General features: G+C 42.7%; 1 long non-coding RNA gene across 1 annotated transcript; it reads left to right on the top strand.

The window, feature by feature from the left end:
• The first annotated feature begins 3236 nt into the window (after positions 1-3236).
• Positions 3237-10981, top strand: LOC109316112. Its single transcript, XR_002102699.1, has 3 exons — positions 3237-3249; positions 4906-4911; positions 10888-10981. It is a non-coding gene; the product is annotated as an uncharacterized LOC109316112 (long non-coding RNA).
• The last annotated feature ends 11058 nt before the right edge of the window (positions 10982-22039 follow it).

Raw genomic sequence — 22039 nt, 5'->3', positions numbered from 1 at the left:
TGTACATTGCATTTGATAGTCATTGAATAGGAGTAATGGGGAAGTTTCTGCCCTATTAGGAGCAAGGGTCCAAGGCTAGAACCCAGGGCATGTTTCTGTCCAGAGCAGCACCCATATCTCACTGAGAAGCATACCCACTAGCTTGCTTTCTTCCCCACATACGGCTGTCCAGAGGGCCAGCTTCAAAAAAAGGGCTGGATAATTCCTAACCAATGGTCATAGTTGCAGCACTGATCTAGGACAGTGGTGCTCAATATCTGGCATGTAAAAACCACGTTATTGGTCTATAGGTCTCCCTACAGGTCCAAAAATTTGGCAGTGAGGGAGCAGTGTTAATTGCAGCTGTACTGCTGCCAAATTTTTAGGCCTATGAGAAGCCTTGCGGGATGGATGACATGTCTTTATGATATGACTAAATCATGCTGGCACATGGCTGGATCCAGTGCACAGTGTCAGGCCATGAGTGATGGTAGGCTGGCACACTGGATCAACCCCACATGCCAGATCCAGCCTGTGGACTGCCCCTGCACCTTTATCCAACTTGAAAGGCCACCACTGACCTAGGATGTTTGACAGCCACAGATTCAAATCACACCTAGGCAATATAGGCCAGAAATCTTGGTCTGCTTCCTGAGTGAATGCTAACCACTCAGCTACACAGTTGCTAGTCAATAGCATTTGCCCTGGTTGGTAATGGTAATGGTAATGTGTATATAGCTCTATACATGCTTGGCAAGTACATAGGTTACTAAGCATTCACAGTATATGTGCGTCCACTTGCACATCCATCTTGCATGGGTAACTGAATCACACACCGTCTGTGAGTGCCAAAAAAATCTCTTACATGACTGGAAAACTGCCACATAGGTGTGCAGAGGGGAAGAGAGGTCTGCCCCTCCTGTTGTATTTAGGAACCAGTCCTGTTTTTATTAGTCACTTTGACCAGGATTAGGTATAAAGACATTTAAAATGTTTTAGATTCTTGATTTAGAGCACAACACCGTGCCTCAGATGTGAAGTTCTGGGTTTTCCCAGTCAAAATGTGAAGTCAGGGCTGCTGTATGCCAACAGTACTACGTGGCATGCATTACATCTGTGCAAGAAACTGTACTGTTTATAAAATCCAGACTTCCATTTAGTTAAAATAATAGGCACCTCATTTTCCCTGGTTAATAAAAAAAGAAAAGTGATTTGTGTAACTTTAGCCCTCTAAATCTTGAGATCAGGAAGTAAAACCAATTCTTAGAAATTTCCTCAAACTCAAAACAAAATTGGCCTCTGTTATGCTTAGAGTTTGCCTATTGGGCCACATTTTTTCCCCACTGAACTATGATGCCACCTGTTAAGAACTGTGCCTGGAGATGGTCCTGTGATGATATTTCTCTTCCTGCTTCCCAAAGTGCTAGGGCTGGGGCAGATACACCGGCTTTTACCAGAGATAATTTTTGAGTTTTCCCTCAACTCAGATACTAATGTAATGGGAGCAAAGCTTAGGCTCCCCCCATTCCTCAGCCACAAGCTGCACACAGTGGATAATTTTTTAGGGGAAGGAGGGACTTTCTTTTTCCTCTGGAAGAACAAATAGAGTTTGTTCTATTTTCACAAGCTCGTTTTTACTCTCATCCCACTACAATTCTGATCTAACACTACTTTTTTTCCAGATTTTTGCATCAAACTCATCAAGCTAGGGCAACATTTCCCAACCTTTTTCACCCCACAGCACACTTACACACACTTTTCCATCCCACAGCACACCAGCCAGGCACAGAGCAGGAGTGGGGTGGCAGCCCAGGGCCGCGGTGGTGGCACTGGCTGGAGCCACGCTGCCCAGGATTCTGCATCACACCTGGTAATGTCTGATGGCACACCAGCTGGGAAACATGAAGCTAGGGACTAGAGCATATGCAATCAAGGAAGGTTACCTGATATTCAGGCACTTGGCCCAGGGACCAAGTTTGCAAAGAGCAGGGGTTGGAACCAGAATTAGAGGTGCTGACAGATGTGGGGAAAAATGAACAAAAACAACCTTGCTCTACTAGAAGCAGTAGCGTGTTACTTCGACCTGGCTCTGTATACAGCGTCTGTATAGATCAGGTGCTTCAAGTTGGGCTTTTTGGCACTTTTAGCTAAAGCTGATTCTATCAGCTATTAGATAAAAGCACCAAAAAAGCCCCACTAAAGCACCCGATTTTTATAGATGTTGGGAAAGCTGGGTGCAACATGTTGCCTCTTCTGGGCATGTGCTGTGCTTGATGCAGGAGTATGCTGAGTTTAAAGAAAAGCACTGTTGCTTCCCCAACCCCCGCCCCCCCAATGTGTGCAAGCACATGAGCAAGTCAAGGTAACAAAGAAGCTTTGGAGAAAGTTCCAGAGTTTTGCCAAGACCGAGTACTAAACTTTAGACTTAGTTTTTAAAGGTTGGAGCAGGTGGGGCCTGTTACTTGTGGCTTCTTGTGATTGGTTGCCTGGATAGTCCAAGTAGGACTGGCTGGGCCCAGGGCACTGATCTGGGTTTGCTGCAGCTGGGGCCTGTTTCCCTGCTGCCTTAGGGGACAGATCATCCTGATCATTTGATTGGGACCAGCTAGGCCCTGAGCTGGGCTCAATACACATCAGTGCAGTATTTGACTTCCTGCCTTCTGGTTTTTCTTTTTTCCTCCTTGCCCCAGGGGAGAATAGGGATGGAACTCCAACCTTTTAATCACTGGAGTCCTCTCTTTCCTCTCCCACCAACTTAATTATTTTTTTCCATTTGCATTTTTTATCCAAGTTTCATAGTTTCTAGGGTCGGAAGGGATCTGAGCAGATCATCAAGTCTGACCCCCTGCTATGGCAGGAAAGAGGACTGGGGTCAAACGACCCCAGCAAGGTGTTCATCCCGCCTCCTCATAAAGACCCCCAGAGTAGGAGCCAGCACCACTTCTCTTGGAAGTTGGTTCCAGATCCTAGCGGCCCTGATGGTGAAGTAGCGCCTCCTGATACTGTGAGATTGCTAGATAGAAGGGGAAAATATGTACCACACAGAAAGTTCTGAAAATAAACCTGTGCAGCTGCAATACCCCTTGGGTATAACAAACCCCAAACTTTCATATTTTCTTTAGAATAGACGAGCAGTGCCAGAACTCTTTGCCCATTAGCCTGGATGGGCAGTGCCTAGTCTGTATAAGGTCTGGATATGGCTGATGGTCCCAATCTAGCACCCAAGGCAGATATGGTGGGGCCCTATACAGCTGCATGGAGGGAGATGGGGTATAGCTCAGTCCCAATCCAGCCACTTGGGGGGAAAAGGGGCTTTGCCCAGTCCTGACCTCGCCTTGCCAGGGGTGGAGGGGAAGAGGGCATGGCCCAACTTTGATCCAGCTGTGCAGGGGGAGGAGGCATGGCCCAACTCCAATCCATGCATAAGGCTTGGTAATTTGGGAACTGGGGAGGGTGGTATACACACTGCTCCCCTGCTGCCAAGTTTCCGGATCTGTGGAGAGTCCTGCAGGCCAGATGCCATGGCTCTGTGGTCTGCATCTAGCCCACAGGCTGGAAAGTTTTGCACCCCATCATAGACAATTAACACATGCTTTACATATATTCATCATGCTGGGTTTGACTTACAGACTTTATGGCTAGTGAAAAACATTATACATAAACTGGTTTAAGTGATTAGAAATGAGTTTAAACCTGTAACAGAACAGACATTCAGGGCACATAAACCAGCTTCAAAATGGCTGAAACTGGTTTGAGATAAACCTGGTTGAATGTAATATCAGACTCAACTGACTGAGCTCAAACTGGTTTATGCAGTGTCTGTCCCAGACCCCTCAGAACAGTGGGCAGAAGCTGATGGATCAATATAATGTAATTACCTAGGATACCTTCACACTGTTCTAAAAAATATCATAATTTATTTTGCCCTTTTAACTTCAATTCTGCCATTTTGCGCATCTATGCTGTGCACTGAATGAGGCCAGGGGCTTGCACAAAAAAGTACATGGTCCTGGAATTTAAAATGGTGGGTTACATTTTTAAAATGCCGGATTTTCAATGGTATTTACATTACTTAAGAATGCAAGGATTTCAGATTTTATAAAAGCACTTAAATAGGCTGGGTACCTAACTCTTGTTGAAAGTCAAAGTAATTTGAGACTTCAGTATTGAAACTGCAGAGTACTCATACTTGAACTTTAGAAGTAGCAACATTAGTCAGCACATTACAGTAGAAGGTTTTTACGCTAGAGAAGGAAAGAAGTTCTTAAGGCATGCCGTAGGTCCAAGTTCTAGTCGGGAAGGAGCATAGCACAGCCTGGTTCTCTTTCTGGGACCCATTTTCTCTCTCTGCACCCATCCTCTCAGCCTCCAGAAGCTACCTTGTATGTGTTCTAAGGAGGGAAAAGCTTCTTGGGCCATATGCTAGATTCTAAGGAGGTTCTGAGTACCAAACTGGCCTTTCTCTTTTTTTTTTCCCCTTGCCAAGAGAGTGGGGGTTTCCTGTCTTGTGAGGTGCCCCAGAAGTGGGATTATAGGTGCCATATCCCAGATCCCTGGGAATGGACTGGACTGGCTCTCTGTATATTTACCTACAGCTACTCTGGCAACTCTTAAGGCAGTCTCAGAACACCATGTGTTCTTGTGCTGCTACTTTAACACCAGCCTGCCACTTACATCCTAGTATCAGCCTGGTTGCATGAAGTTTATCTTCAGTGCTCTTAACATGCTACCAAAATTATACTGGAGAATGAAAACAAGATATAGGAAACAGATTTTTTCTCAGCAAAGACCAAGTGAAATTTCATGGGACAAAGAGTAGAAACTGTCCTAACCTAGGGCAATCTTTTATCTCAGGGTTGTCCAACTTCTATGTGGCTGTTGGCCACATGCTTGGGTGACAACAGGGTGAATCATGGGTCCCCCAAGCTGCATGTTACATAGATGTCCTTCTCCCTCACTTCATGGCAAGGGAACCCCATCTATGACTGCATGGCAAGGGAACCCCATCTATGACTGCACCACATGCACAAGTGTGCATTCTCCCCATCACCACTACACTGTGTACCTATGCTCCACCACCACCTCTGCACCATGCACACAGTGCCCCCTTCCTACATATATACCTGCACAGCCCTTGGCTCACCCGGAGCTCCCTGGGCTGTACCATGCTGCACTGCCCTGCACCAACCCTGGAGTGGGGGTAGGTGGTGAACGTTGTGGAAAGGAAAACCCAGAGACCCTGACTCTTGTTGTAGCTGGAGTGATGGGGGGAGCCTGCAAGAGCCCAGAGAGACACAACTTAAATCCTTGTAGACTACTGGTTGTACTGTCCTGCTCTATTTAATGACTCTTAGAGCTGATGGAGACACTGAAAGTATAAGCAAGGATCTTTTATAATGAAAAAGTGTAGGCAAGCTAAATATGGGTCCTGGTAGCAGCTCCCTCTCTAATAGGTTTGTTATCTATCTAGGTTTAAACGTATAAATATTTCTAGGGGTGTAGGTTGTACCCATGTTGGTCTAAGGACATAGGCCGACAAGGTTCTTTGGGTGAATCTGATCTCTTTTATTAGACCAACTTAAATAGTTGGAAAAAAAATTATTAGCAAGCTTTCAGGTTTAAAAACTCTTTGTCAGGCTGAGGAAGCCACTGCAGTTCATGTGTGCTCTTCCTGGATGGGATGAACAGTAAAGAAGCCAGAGACTGGACTGGTATGCATGCTAGAAAGGCAATCAGTGAAGATGTAAACTGAGGAGTGAGTAGGTGAGAGACAGGCTGGGTGGAGGGGGAGAGGGAGGAGAGAGAAAGGGGATGTAGCAGGTAAACAATAGAGGTACCTGGGGAGTCAGATGTCAGGCAGGTTATAATGTGTCATAAATCCAATATCTATATTTAGTTCATGTGTAGCAGGGCACTAAGGTGCCTGCTACTGACAAGCAGTAATATGGGCTCAGCTGACAGTCACCAGGGCAGCACAGGTGCGGGTTGTCGAGACAACCAGTTTGGTCAGCTGACTGGAAGGGGGCAGGGCCTGGCGTATATAAACAAGCCAGGCTGAGGCTGGAGGTCAGTTCCCCTCTGGCAGTGAGGAAGGTGGAGCTCTGTTGGAGCAAGCAGGGCAAAGCAGAGCAGAGAAGCCTTATGGTCTGAGCGGTTTCTGCATGAGGATACTGGGTGGAGGAAACCCTAGTAGGGATATGAAGGAAGGTTAGCCAGTTTGGCTTGGAATTTATGTTGGAACACAGGAGTGTGAGTTTTCTGTTTTGGTGTTGTATAAGACCGGAGGACCGGGTGAGGCTGTAGGGGTTGGAGGAGGCCTCATAGGAGCTCCCCAGTACTGTGGGGGTTCCTGGCACCAGAGAGGGCACTGTGTTTTGGGGTGTCTTGACCCCAGCCCCAGTGTGGACAGTATCTGGAGGGTAAAGCCCCAGTGTGCGCGCAGGCGAGAAGCCCCAGTGGGGCGCAAGACCCAGAAAGGGGATCTGGAGGCCACGCATGGCTACGGCCACCTAAGCCTCGATTGTGGAATCGCGAGACAGGCCCCAGTGCAGGTGAGAGCACGGGAGACAGGCCCCAGAGGTTAGGGTGTACCGTGTCACTGAAGGCAGGGCACAGACTGGGACATCTCAAGGCACTGTGCTAAAGAGGGTAGAAAAGCAGCTTCCCTTTAACAATATTACCATCAAAGACGTGGCGGGCGAGATAGTGAGGGTGCATTGAACCCAATTGGGCACAGTAGGGGGGCACTAGGGGAGTTCACAGCACCCCTAGGTCACGTCCCGTGCCACACCATAATTTTTTGTATCCAGGAGGTTGATGAAGTGACGTTTATAGGCTCATCTGTGACAAGTGTTTTGTAAGTGTTTCATAACTACAAAGAACTACAAGAAGATCCTACTCTCCTTTTCACCATGCAACTCAAAAATACCATCAAATCATTTCCATCAGCACTACAAGAAAAACTACAGACCTTTATCCCCCCATTACGCAACCCAGGGACTTTTTACATGCTCCCTAAAATTCACAACCAAGGGAACCCTGGCAGACCTATCATATTCAACCATGGAACCCTAACTAAGGAAATATCAGGTTTCATCGAATCAATCCTAAAGCCACTTGTCACCCAAAGAACAATTTTTGTCCAAGACACTACAGACTTTCTATGGAAACTTAAAAACGTGCACCACCTTTCCAGCAACACCTTCCTAGCCACCATGGATGTTACCAGCTTATATACTAACATCCCACACCAGGATAGCATCCAAGCCTGCCTTACATACCTAAGAGAACAAGATGACAACTCAGAGTACAGACCCAAAGATATTACTGACTATAATTTCCTGTGCCACTCACCAACATCCCTTGTTCACAAGGGCTTTTCCGGTTTTGCCGTTGCTTGGAGGGAGGACAGCTCATTAAAGGGTTAGATTTTGGAAGGTCCTCAGGGGTTATCTCCTGCCATGTCTTAATGGAAAAATTAGTTAAATTGTGAGGACGATGGTATGTCCTGCCTACTGGTACATACCGTCCTTCAATCTTCCCATCTGTCTTCCTGTTTGGGGCTCCGTCTCCCCTATACCTCACCTAATGCCAACCAAATATGTCATTCTCTTTTGTCCTAAGTCCAGTCTGATACCAGCTCTGATATCTTGGCCTTTGAATTATGTTAAGTGAGTTCAGATATGGTCTCATCTGGTTCTTCACAGGCCATATTTTGTCTGGTCCAAACTCCTACCTGGCCCCAGGTTACCTTGCTCCCCAGCAACTCTCCTCCTCTTTTGGGTCTGTACTTGCTGTAGTCTAGACCTCCATCCCTCCTTCTCTCCTCAGGTTCCTGCTGGGTCCAATCCTGTCTGGAGGTGTCTGGGGTCCACAGCGTGTCTTTGGGTGAGTCCTTCAGCCCTTTAGGGCTTGGCTTATCTTTATATGCCCCTTTCCAGGGCAGCTACCACTTCCCCTCAGCGGGGCTTAATCCTGCTCCAGGCCGCTTTGGGCCCACCTGGAAATCCACTTCTGGGTCCCTGCACCTCTCTTTCACTAGGCTTTTTATCCCGGCTCCAAGGAACTGGCTGGCAAATCGGTGATGGCACGCTGCCATAAAGCATGCTCATCCCAGCACAGGAGCTAGTCCTGGCTCCTCTCAGCTCCATGGTTCCTCTTTTTTTTTCTTTGACATGGCATCACCTCCTGCCATGGTTTCACTTTTACCATGCTCCTGGCTTGGCACGGTGAGGTGTCCCACCAGCTCTGCTCATCCCTTGTCCAACGTAAGTCTCTTCTAGTGCCTCCATGCTTCCCACACTGACCGTACTCACTTCACCATCACACACAACAATTTCACTTTTAATAACCAACACTTCCTCCAGACCATGAGCACAGCTATGGGCACCAAAATGGCCCCACAGCATGCCAACCTTTTTAAAGCCACTTGGAAGAAGAATTCCTCAAGGACTGCACTGTCAAACCCTTGCTATACTTAAGATGTATAGATGACATCTTCATCATTTGGACTGAAAACCTGCAGTCTCTGATTGAGTTCCATCAGAAATTCAACAATCATCATCCCTCCATCCAACTATCTCTTGAATACTCCAGCACTAACATCTCCATTTTAGACATGATGATCAGTATCCAGAATAGTAAAATACAGACCACATTATATAAGAAACCCAGAGACCAACATACATATCTGCGCAGAACCAGCAATCACCCTAAACACACCAAGAAAGCTGTGATATACAGCCAAGCCCTCACATACCACCGAATTTGCACACTGAGGAGAACACCCAGGATTGCCACCTCACTAATCTTAAAAAGGCTTTCACTCAACAAGGACACTCCTCCAGAGAGATAGATCACCCAGGTACCACATGAAGAATTGCTGCAGTACAGAAGAAAAACCCCCATGAATCGCACACCACTAGTTATGACATATCACCCCTCCCTCGAACCCGTATGGAAAATCCTCAAACAACTGCAACCCATACTAGAAGGAAACCCTATTCTTAAAGAGATGTTCCCAGAACCACCCACCCTAGCCTTCAAACAAGCACCAAACCTCGCTAACCTCATCACGAGAAGCAAGCTTCCTAAGGCCCAGAACACACCGAATGGATCCAGATCATGTCATGACAAGAAATGTAAAATCTGCCAACATATCTCCACTACCCGCACAATTACTATACCTCACAACAGAGCCATCAGCATTCCTGCATCTTATAGCTGCACCTTCAGAAATGTAATATATCTCATCAAATGCACCAAATGTCCTGATGGAAAATAAGTAGGAGAGACCAAACAACATCTGTGCACCAGAATAAATGCACGCTGCAAATCCATCAAAGACAAGAATACCCAATTACCCATGGGGGCACATTTCTCACAAGAAAACCACTCTCTCTCTAATCTCTCAGTTCTAACCCTCAAAGGGAACTTACACAACCCTTGTAACAGACCAACCTATAAGCTTCACTTCATCAGCCTCCTGGATACAAAAAATCATGAACTAAATATAGACATTGGATTTATGACACATTATAACCTGCCTGACATCCGACTCTCCGGGTACCTCTCCACTGTTTACCTGCTACATTCATCCCCTTTCTCTTTCCCTCCCCACCCAGCCTGTCTCTCACCCACTGACTCCTCAATTTACATCTTCACTGATTGCCTGTCTTGCATTCATACCAGCCCAGCCTCTGGCTTCTTTACTATTCATTCCATCCAGGAAGAGCACACACCAACTGCTGAAACTTCCTTAGCCTTCCAAAGGTTTTTGAACCCAAAAGCTTGCTAAGAAAATGTTTTCCAATTAGTTAAGTTGGTCTAGTAAAAGATATCAGATTCACCCAAAGGACCTTTTCTGCCTAAATATTTCTATGTACACTGGCACAACATAAACATTCAAAGAATTTCTGGCATTAGAGTTCTGACACTTCTGTCCCATGACAGGCCTAATAATCAAAAGAGAATCCCATGAAAATAAATTTATTATATTAGAAAATATTGTAAAATTAAAACCAGTCTAACTACTTTGTAGAACTGGTATTTTATAATTGTCTTTGACCCTGTCCTCGACAAATTCAATACACAATCTCTTATTATAGTGAAAGCAGAAAATAAAATTACAAGTCACAGGGATTTCAATAAATATCCAACTTGTTGTATCATCATACACAGCAAGGAATCATCAATGGCTCAATGTCTAGTTGGGAGGAGGTATCAAGTGCAGTTCCCTGTTGGTCTGAACTGTGTCCAGCACTGTTCACTATCTTCTGTAATGTTCTGGATGATGGGATTAGGTGCAATCTTAACGAATTTGAGGATGATACTAAACTGGGTAGAGTTGCAGATTGCAGATACTCTGGAGGACAGGGCTAGGATCCAGAATGACCTGGATAGACGAGAAATTTGTCTACAATGAATCAGATGAGATTCAAAGATAAGTGCAACGTCCTTGGAATGATGCATTGAATAATCGTATGCACAAGTACAGACTGGGCAATGACTAGTCAGGGTGCACTACTGCAGAGAAGGACCTGGAAATTACAGTTGACCAAGATGAATATGAACCCAGGAGTGTGCTCTTGTTGAAAAAAGAGCAACAGTATACTGGGTTGTATTGGCCGGAGCACTGGGAAGGCCTCACCTGAAGTACCTGCATCCAGTTTTCGGTACCACACTTCAAGGATGTTGACAGATTGTAATGAGTTCAGTGGACAGCAATGAAAATGATTAGAGGCCTGGAAGATTTATGAGGAAGGGGTGAAAGAACTAGGGTTATTTACTTCGGAGAAGAAAAGACTTGGGGGTGGCTGGGTGGAAGTGAGGAGGGGCTGAAATTTCTGAAGGGTCTTAAAATTCCTAAATATAGAGAGGATGGGCAAAAACTATTTTCTGTGGTCGTAGGGGACAGGATGAGGAGCAAGGGCTTCAAGCTGCATCAAAGGAAATTTAGGACTGCGATTAGGAGGAACTTTCTGACTATGAGGGAGGTCGAGCATTGGAATGGGCTATCTAGAGACACTGTAATCTCCATCCCTGGAAATTTTCAAGAGCAGGTTGTATAGACCCTTGGCTAGGATCATTTAGTGAAAGATGATCCTGCCTTGAACAGGAGGCTAAACTACTTCATAAGGTCCATTTCAGCCCCACCTTCCTATCATTTTATGATTTTGTGCATTTTGAGTTTATGTATTTTACATCATATATTGACTTTATAAAAAGTTCTCACTTTATAACAAAAAAAAATATTCAAAGAAAAAATGTCCACGCAATAAAGTGTGTTTTTATTTTCTTTTGAAAACACTGGCACATAAAGCTAATTTCTTATGCTAAAATAATAAAATAATAAAATATTGCAATCTGCCCCCGCTAACAAGAACAAGAAATATGCTATAAATCATCCTAGGATCAGGAAACAGCACACAATGAATCAGCAATAACTAGATTAATTTTGGATATAGTAATTAAAAGATAAAGTGCATGAATATTAGGTTATAAAATTATTGGCATGAATTTATTAAAACACACTTCAATAGTGACAGTGGAATAAAAGCTAATTTGCAACTGATTGTAATCAGCTTGGAATCAGGTTTAGTATTAGTATTAGAGGAAATACAGTAGGAAGAGAATTTAATACAAAATGCATTGACTCAGAGTTGATTGGAATAATGAAATGCATTTCAATGAACTCTAGTGAGCAATGTATTTTTTTATTACTGTGGAGCTTATAAACAAGAGAGGAATGGCTGAAATGTATAAGAATTAAATAGCATTGTCACAGTGACATTACTGCAGAAAACATTCCAAAGTGATAAAGGTATTGCCATTACTTTTCTAACAACACATCTACGTTTTGTTGTTTAGCAGCACTTCTAAGCATGGAATCCTTGTCTATTCAGTGAAAGAGCATAACAAAAACTGCTAATGGTCTATTCATCTTGTCAGTCTTGCTTGTTTTCTGCACACTGAGAACCCATGGATACATTTTGTGACCCTATTAATATGAAATCCAGGGAGGCCTTGAAAGTTTGCTTTTTGCCTGCTCTATGGGGGCCTCCTGTGGCCTGAATTAGATGGTTTCTTCTGCTGGTACTACAGAAAAATAACTTTTGGCTTTTGCTTTGTGAAACCATCATGGCTAAAGAGCAACATCAGGATAAACCAACTTTAAATCATGAAAACTTACTCCTTTTTGTGATTACTGGCACGTATCTATGACTTGTACAGTTACATCCTATGAAATATAATATTTCCTTCAAAGTGACAAACTCTTCTCTGCTGAAATGTTTCCCCATTTTACAAAAGCAAAAGTTTCTTTCCTACCATAGCAAGGAAAAAAAGAAGAAAACCAAACATTTTTTAACACTTGAACAATTTTTTTTTCACAGCTTTTTTCTCGTCACTCTAGCTAACAGAAATGAACTGGAAACTGAGCAGTATGTAGAAATTGTGTAAGAGTTGCTTTACCTTACTGGGCCCATGTTGATCATGTGTCGTTTCTTTAATTCTAGATGCTTGAATTCAGAATAAGCTCTGATGTATATTTTGAGCTTTCAGAAGTTGACTTGGGAGTCACTTTAAAGGGAGAAGAAGGGGTAGAATGGTAGAAGGAGGATGAAATAAGGGCTGCTTAGCATAAGGACATAAGAAAAAATTACTTTTGATTAAAAGGTGGTGATTTATTGCATGTCAGTTGCTCCATAAAAATTGCTTATATGCATGTACCCACCTCTGAGTAGGCAGAAGTTAAACCATGATAAAAGCAGCTTTTTATTGTAGGTAAACTGATCTAGTTTTCATGTAGTATGGGGTAAGAGTATGTATACAAACCTTAGTATGAAGCAGCTGCTATGCAAAAAAACTCTGTCCCCTTTTAAATTTTTAGTAAATTTTTCATCTGTCCATATGCTAAACACTCCTTTTAGGGTACTTAGTCTACATACCCTTAGTATTAATACTCTTTATATGCCTTTGCAACAAAAATGGTATATGCCTTCACCATTGATCTCTTTGCCTGAAAGCTGCATCCTTTTCTCCTTAAATTTTGTCATCATAGATTTTATGTTTTTCTGGAATGGCACCTTATTCAACGTTTGAAAGCCTGTAGTCTGGGTACTGCCACAATATAAAATAACTTAAAATCCTCCTTCACCTCCAAAATAGAATCTTATCCATTTGGAGTTTAACCTATATAAATATGCAGACATATGTCCATTCATAAGCAAAAATCTCACTTTATAGCATGATTAGTGATGGGTCTTATTTTAAGTGGGTAGCCTGTGTGACACAGTATCCATTACACTGCTTTTACACCACCACTGAGATATTGGCATCATGTGTCTCCTCATTACTCTTCATCACATCTGTTAAGAGTATTTTACAAAAAGAGAACATGAGCACTGGAGGAAAGAACACACGGACTTCTCAGCAGGGACCAGTCTGGCTGCCAGCAAAATAAATTATATTGCTGCAGGTAAAGGATAAGCCAATAAAAGAATCACTCAGGATGTAGCTAAGAGGCAAGAACTACTTGCAGGAATTCTGTATGCAGGAAATCCCATGTCAGACAATTATATCAGGGGACAAACAACCCCAAAAGAACTGACTGGGCAAATGTAGAATGCAATAAACTGTATGAAACTTGCCTTAAGTTCAAATCCCTGGTTAGTCAACAATAGGCAGTGCCCTTTCATGTGAGGGAAAGGGAAAGAAATCATGCCCCGTCTTGTTTCTGCCTTCCAAGTATTATTTTTATTGTGTGTAGGTGAGCAAAAGCAAAGGTCACCCATCTCTTAGCTACAATCAGCTTTTGGAAAGGAGCAGATTCACACAGCAGGTAGTAAGTTTCAGTTATCACCATGCAACATGTAGGAATGACAACAGAATGCAGAAAAAAGAAACATATGAGAAGGTCAGTCTGCTGCTGTGGCATCTTTAGTTTCTCTTTTAGACCCTGAGAACCCTCTCTTCTATGCGTCAGCATTACACACTGAATGTGGTTGAGGGAACTGTGGAAGTTTAAATGAATTCAGTAAACATTACTGTAACAAATGAAACAAGTTATAGATGCTAAATACAGTACAGTCAAATATCTATCAAATTAGTGCATAATAAAAAGGAGATTTTATATCAGGTTATCTGTTTGAGATCAATAATTGTTCTTAAACCACTAGGCATTTGCTACATGGCTAGACTGGTTCTATTGCCCCTCAGTACTTAGAGACTTATTCTCTTTGAATTCAGTCAATCATGTCTGTAATTAACTTCTGTGTACAAGTTTACCTAGATGTAATGTGTTTCACTAAGCTACCAAGACACCAGTGCCAAAACCCTGCATGTATTCCATAGCAATTTCAGATAAATTTAGTAAGTTAGGTTGTACAGGTATAAAAACACAGAAGTGACAGTGAAAGATTCTAAATAATAAAATTTGGATTACCATTGTCAGACACATAGTTAGCTGTGTTAGTCTGAAGTCAAGCAAAGACAGGTAGATTGCACCTTACAAAGTAATCCAAGTAGATATATACATGCATTGCACAAGTTTTTTGTGAGCTGAAGCTCACTTCATCAGAGGAAGTGAGATTCAGCACATAAAACCTTGCACTACATGTGTATATTTACTTTTGTTAGTCTATCAAATGCAAATCTACCCTGCCTATTACCATTGCACCAAGAGTTCCAGCCATATGTCTAAAGATGCTAAAACACGGTAAAAAACAGGAAGGGACAGCTCTGTAGTAATTAACTTGAAATCTAAGTATTCTACCCTGATAAAGACCATAGAAAGCCAAGTTTGAGCCAAGTGTGGCATGCTCCTCATAATACCTACTATTTTAATAAGGTTCAAATTGTGCTATAGCCTTTCCATCAAATAAGGCGGCAAGGTCCTCTTTCCCAAGGAGCTTAGGAAAATGCATTTCTCTAGGCAAAAAAGATGTTTTATAAAGGTAAATTTTCAAAGCATTTCATTACAGGGAGCTGAATATATTTTATTAAAACTTAGGTAAATTATGCTAACAAAACCCCCAGAGCACTCTAAGGATAGAGGACTTTAATGTGTAAAAAACCTATTCACATATTAATTGGTAAATCCTGATATAAATTACTTCTCTTTTCTCTTTGAATCATTATAAATAGTGTTGAAGTGATATGGCTTTCATAGTGCATAATCTGCAGCAAACGCCAGTCCCAGGATTTTGGAAGCCTCCTCCTTGCAAGTACTCGTTGTGCTGCTCTGTGATCCTTCCTGCAGAGGGCAGTGGAATACAAATTCAGAATGAGCAGTATGCAGAAAAATACAGTGCTGTATTTTCTGTCAGTTCCAGTGTAAATTAGGGAACTTCTGAAGCATTCATATGTATTTTTCATAAAGCAGCAATAAGTGAGAACAGCGAGTAAACAGAGTAAGTGAATGGCAGGGTATAAGCAGTGTAATTTTAGTGAATACCTTGGGCTAAACTTCTGGCCTTCCAAATTGAAACTACATTTTAACCCCAAATTTTTGATAATCAAAATCAGTACAGGAACATGTAAACTGAACAGTCAAATTATCCTAAACACGCCTAAGAATCTGGGTTGCCAAAATGCAGATAAAAAAAATGCAGGCATATAACTGTGTTGGCAGTCAAAACAACTAATTTGGAAAAAGTTAAAGCCTTCATAACAAAAGAAGTGGGCAATACACAGAACCTCTGGTAAAACTGGTGTAAGGAAATAGAACTTGATTTTATATCATGCTTTTACAAGATTTTGAGGTGCTGATAGCAAAAGGGTAGGCAAACAGAAAAATGGTGTGCACTCAGCAAAGTCTTCTTCGTAGCCCTGGGCACTAGAACGATTAAAAAATGGAAACTGTCCAGAAATCTGCATCAAACTGTACTTCTTTCTAATAAGTATTGTAGTAATTGATTTAGTTTTCCTCACTGCTAGTCTGAGAAGACAGGCATCTTAACCAAAAGTTGGCACCTAATCAGCACCCTGATTCATGAAAACCTTCAAGCATATATTGGGATTGCCATATGCTGGGCCCACTCAGTGCTCCCTCACTTTATAATTAAAACTGAAATAATAAAATATTTGATGTATGCTATAAGAAATACCACATTTTTTCATATACAACATGCCCTGGAATAAGATAAGCACTTTGTTTTTGAAAAGCAGACTGTAGAATAAAAAAAAAAGAGAGACCTTTCCTTGTAGTAAGTTAATTGAGTAGCAGCAGTTAGGGCACAGAGCCTGCTCACTGTTCTGCTCCCTGTGGATCACAGACTTTAATTTCACTATTGTCCAGTAAGGGACAGAAACTACTTTTACCATATTTCTCAGGCCCCTGACCCTCTTTCTGCTCTCCTCTGGGCTGTGGGGCCTTGTCAGTCTCCAGCTGTGGCCCCTCTTGGCCTTTGACCCCCTTGCCTGGGCCTTGGCCCCACTCCTAGGCCAGTTGAAATCTCCAAGCTACTAGGCCCTGCCAGCCTCTGGCTGTGGTCCCTCCTTGACCTGTGGCCCCTATTCCTGGGCCCTGGCTCCACTACTATGCCAGTTGAAACCTCCCATGCTATGGTTTCTCTGGCTCTGCTTGTTCTCGCCCCTCCTGAGCTATAGCCCCCAGACCCTGGTTCTTGCCCCACATGACCTACAGGTCCCTGACCCTGGCTGTGGCCCTATTCTTCATCCGCTGCTTTTGCCCATGGGCTCCGGCCCTATTCATGGGCCACTTGAGACCTCCTAGAGTTTCAATCCCTAGACCACCCGTCTTGCTTACCCCAGGTCAGTATTAGGCAGGAGCCTTGCAGCCTGGCTGCTTAGGAGCTTTTCCCTCCATGGCTCTCAGGCCTAGACTGCCTGCTCAGTGTAAGCCCTGGGTTTATATTCTGCAAACCATGTGGCTCCTGATTGCCTCCTGCCACACCTGAAGCCCGCTTCATCTGTGGCCTACCTGCTCTTAAAGTAGCAGGAGCATTAACTCTCCTGCTATAATCAGATAAAGATGATAACTTTAAAACACTGGCATTATTAATCAAGCTTGTGCAAGTATGCCACTCCCTAACAGCTACACTGCCCTAAGCAGGCTATATTGATAGAATGACTTAAAGAAACCAGTTGCCTTGATTAGCAAATACTATAAGAATTCTCCCTTCATGTTTTGGCTTATGCACAAGATGGCAATGAAGGAAGCCTGACTATGCTATAGAACAGGTTAGAAACAAAAATATAACATATAGAAAGAAATCCACAGAGGTGCCTTAAGCATCTCCATCTTGGACGTCATGATGTCTCATTAATATCAGAACTAAGCCTGGGATCAGGGAACATAAACTAGGTCTTCCCCCTTCCAGGTCCTATATAGTAAATTAAAGGAATTGCCCTATTTGTTCTCCATCTTGCCCCATGACATTTACCTTCTTGGCTGCCCAGTGCCCAGCATTCCGATTTCAACAGGAGTGAAGGATATCCTATCTTATGATGTTTTATAATCTAGTAGGTAGGGCAGTCTCCTAGAAAGTAGAAGACGTGAGTTTGAATTCATTCTGGCTGAAGGAAGCACAGTATCCAGGTTCCCCTGAGAGTTCTCTAACCACTATACTCTTAAGTAAAAGGTACCATAACTATTACGTTTGAGTACAAGTGACTAGGGCTGTTGTGTTTTAAGATGATCTGAGAGCTACCAGTGAGGATTAGGCATGCACAGATAAGACTTACCAGACCAGGCCCCTCTGGGGACTTAGGAGGACTGCATGTGCCATGTTATTTCTTATCCTGATCATGCTAGAGAATAGGTAGGAAATAGATGCCTAGGTTTTTCACACAGGGGCACTCTCATGTACACTTGGAAATCTAAGTTAAGGTACTTAGGCTAGATACAGACATTCAAAAACCCTGAGATGGAATTGCTCTAAGTTATGTTGTTTTCTGTAAGCAGTTTAGTGTAGAGTGGTAGTGAACAGAACACACATTTGTCCTTTTGGGAGCTCTAATCACCTGATGGGACTCTCAGCCACAGAGGCCCCTGGCCACACATTCAACTAATGACATGAAAGGAATCAGCTACAAAATTATTCCACAAAGTTTGGAAATATATAGTTATTCTACATGTATTTATTCTTCTTTTTATCATGCCATTAATTGAATAAATGTGTGGCTGGGTGACCACTTAAGGTCTGATTAACTATTTAAACAAACCTGAATGAACATGATGAGGGACACTACAAAAGTAGAAGCAACGGCAAGAGATCTATAGGAATACCACTGAGAAGAGAAACTCCAATTTACATGACAGGGTCAAGTGCTATGTTATAGCAGATAAATCAAACCTAGTCAGATCAGCTTCTACTAGAGGGTTCTGAGTCGGCCTTTTTCCATATTGCTATTTTTTATTTACATGAGGTCCATCAATTGAGTTAAGTAGCTGTGCAGAATGTTTTGCCTTTTGAATATTTTATCATATAATAAACTATGCTTTTAAAGGGTTAACGCCCTCATTTCCAACTGCAGCCAAAACATAAATTTATCACTTATGACTGTTTATTTGTGTATGCAATTTTGCAAGACAAGAATGACAAATATCAAAACAGATAAAACAATGAAAAGGAGCATGCTTTATTTTTGGATTTTTATGGTGAAAATCTCTATATCTAATCATGCATGTAACTGACACTGAAGCTCACTTAAATTCTTGGATGTAATACAAATGCTGTTTTTAAAAGAAATATTAGAAATTCTAAACATGTAGAATATATTTCTTTTAAAAATAGCATATAGACAGTATAAATTTGTAAACAATTCCTTTTGGAAACTCAGTTGCTTATCTTGGGGTCTTCTTTGTAAATGTATAAATAATGTCCTCTATAATTTTAAAGACATTACTGGCTATGTAGGAATTAAGGATTTATTTATATTATTTAATTATTAGCTAAACATTGTAATCCACCCAAAATTCATACACAGTCTTAGGCAGAACAGCAGTAGCTAGAGTTATACTAGTGCCTGAGGAAATATATGAGCTTTGCAATATACCCTCAGGCTAACTTAGGACAATAGCAAAGTGGATTTCTGAGTCAGTGTACCACTTCTAAAAACACCCTGCCATCTGCCTCTCAGCAATCCAATGTAGGGATTCTTTGCCTGAGCTTATTAATTAGATTGACTGCTTTAGCAGTGCAAAAATAGTTGTAGCTTTTCAAGTAGAAAAGATCAAAACCATTTAGAAGACTGCTAATCAAGATCAACAGCTTGGATTGTACTCAGAGGCTAGGGACAGACATTACACATAAACCAGTTTAAGTGATCAGAAAGTGGTTTAAACCTGTAATGGAACAGATGTTCAGTGCACATAAACTGATTTGAGATAAACCTGGTTGAATATAGTATCAGACTTAACTGATTTGGGTCAAACTGGTTTATGCAATGTCTGTCCCCAACCCCTTGCTGGTTTAAGTTAAATCAGACACTCCTAGCATCCTGGCATGCTCTCTGGGCTGGGTGGAGCTCTCTGATCCACAGTAGGGCTGGCCCCGCCCCTCTGCTCCCAGGCTGCAGCTCCAGCAGAGACTGCAGGTACAGAGCATCTGCCTGGCTTCTCTCTGCTAAGCAAGGATTATTCCCCCCTCCCCTCTGCCTTACATAAACACCTCTCAGCATTAGCTAGCAGACCACATGCTGGCTATGGTCCGTGCTTTGGGAGACAACAAAGGCAGACAGGCTTTTTGGAGGTAATCAACAGGTCCTCCCTTGGAAGAGCTGTTTAAGAAGAACTTGACTAATAGAGAGAGCCCTTGTTTTATGAATGGGTTGCTAAACACTAAGTTAGGGGTAATAAACATTCCCTGGTGAGCAGCTTGGGATGGGGGGAGGGGAAGAGGGGCAGGATAATCAAAGTATCCTGCTGGGGCCTGGCCACAACCCCCTCAGGTCAGCCCTGTGGAAGCCAAAGGAGGGATGCTTTAGAGCCTCCCAGCTTCTAGCCTGAGCCACTGCAGGCATGTGCCTGAATTTTTTCAGTCCAGAGGGGATGTCTGTGCAGTTACAAATTGGTTTAGCCTAGACAGGTTAGACTAACCTGCAAAGATTGAATCAATTCAGGCTCAGGCTTTTTGAATGTCTGTCCCTAGCCAGCAGGATATAGGTAAGCAGTATAGTCTGTGAACTACTAGAAAAATGGTACCCCTTTTGCTAGCTCTTCTAACATCAGCTGTACATTTGGAGGGTCTGCAGATGCTGCAGAAGGTCTACAATACATAGATCTCTAGATTATGACTGAACCCTAATTGTGTGTAAATCTCTTTTATCTGGTATCTAACTCTCTACACATCTTAGGAGATGCATAAGAGGACCTTCCTTACTTGGCCATTTCTTTGAATCGTTGGGTATAATTCCACAAACGTTTGCTTCTTTTTTTTTTATAACTAAAGAAGTGGAATGTGAAAATATCTGCATTATTTTCTTGCATACAACACCCTGGAATCAGGCAAATCCCTTAATATTGGACTTTTTGTCATTCCTTAATATTCCCTTTTGTCTTTTTCTTGGTACAGTCATCCCTTAATATTTGGATGTTTTTGGACAACAGATCATATTTAAGTAACACCCAGATTAATTGATAATCATTATAACTGGAATCATGGAGATATATGGATGGAAGGGACCTTCACAGGTCATCCAGTCCAACCCCCTGCCTAAGGCAGGATCATCTCTAACCAAACAATCCAATACAAATTCATATATATAGCCTCATAGGAAAACTACACAGTAAACCTTGACTCAACACAAGACATAACACCCTAAATTGTCACAGGTAAAACTCGGGCACTGGCAGCCAATACCCTATGCTGTAAAGATTGTTAAAGTATGCACAAGAGATTCCAGAAAGAGGGCCACAGCCTCTCTACAGAGGAAAGGAAAAACACCCATGATCCATACCAATCTGACCATGAGGTAAATTCCTTCTTGACCCCAAATATGGTGATTGGTTTGATCGTGAATGGAGGAGCAAGACCTTCTATCCAGAACCTCCAGGTCTAAGTCCCAGCAGGAGCACTGGCACACCCCAGTCAAAATCCCCAACCTTGGCTGCAGCCAACACCCAATGCCTCTGAGGAAAGCTTTAAAACCCCCCCAGAAATTCTGTAGTGTCGAGGGGGGATGGGAAATTCCCTCACAACCCCTTGTGACAACCAGCAAAGTCCAGAAGCATGGGAGATAACCACAGTAGAACATAGGCATAGTTATTAGATCATCCCTAATTATTGGCTGTCCCGCCTTTTCTTGAACACCTCCACTGATGGAGAGTCCACAACATATCTAGGAAGTATATTCCACCACCTCACTGTTCTAACAGCGAACAAGTTTTTGCAGCTATCTAATACCTATGTAGCTGCAACTTCAGTCCATTGATTCACATCCTAGTCTCTGTAGCAAGAGAGAAAAGGCGCTTTCCCTCTTCTTTACATTAGCCCTTCAAGTATTTGAAGACTGCTGCACGTCTGAGTCACCTCTCAAGTGCTATTTCCACAAGTCTAGCTCCTTCAGCTTCTCATATGGTTTGCTTTACAAGCCCTTTATCATCTTTGTTGCCCACCTCTGCGCCCTCTCTAACTTCTCCATGTCTTTTGAAAAATTTGGAGCCCAGAACTGCACATAATACTCCACAAGCCATCTAACCGGAGCCAAGCAAAGATGTACTATCACCTCCCTTGTTTTGCACTTCATACTCTATTGATGTATCTCAAAACTATATTTGCCTTTTGTTAGGCTGCATCATACTACAGACTCATATTGAGTCTGTGATCTACCAAGACTCCCCTTTTCCATAGTGCTGCCATCCAGCCAGGTGTCACCTATTTTGTCTTTATGTTTTTGATTATTTCTACCATGGTGTAGCATCTTGCATTTGTCTACATTGAACTTCATCCTATTAGCTCTAGCCCAACTTTCCAATGTGTCAGGATTTCATAGATTTCATAGACATTAGGGCTAGAAGGGACCTCGGGAGATCATCGAGTCCAGCCCCCTGCCCAAAGGGCAGGAAGTCAGCTGGGGTCATAGGATCCCAGCAAGA

The sequence above is a fragment of the Crocodylus porosus genome, unplaced genomic scaffold (genome assembly GCF_001723895.1).
Source record: "Crocodylus porosus isolate Cpor-Errol unplaced genomic scaffold, CroPor_comp1, whole genome shotgun sequence".
Taxonomy (NCBI): Eukaryota; Metazoa; Chordata; order Crocodylia; family Crocodylidae; genus Crocodylus; species Crocodylus porosus.
Note: the sequence above shows the minus strand (reverse complement) of the source record. Positions and strands in the feature narration are given on the sequence as shown.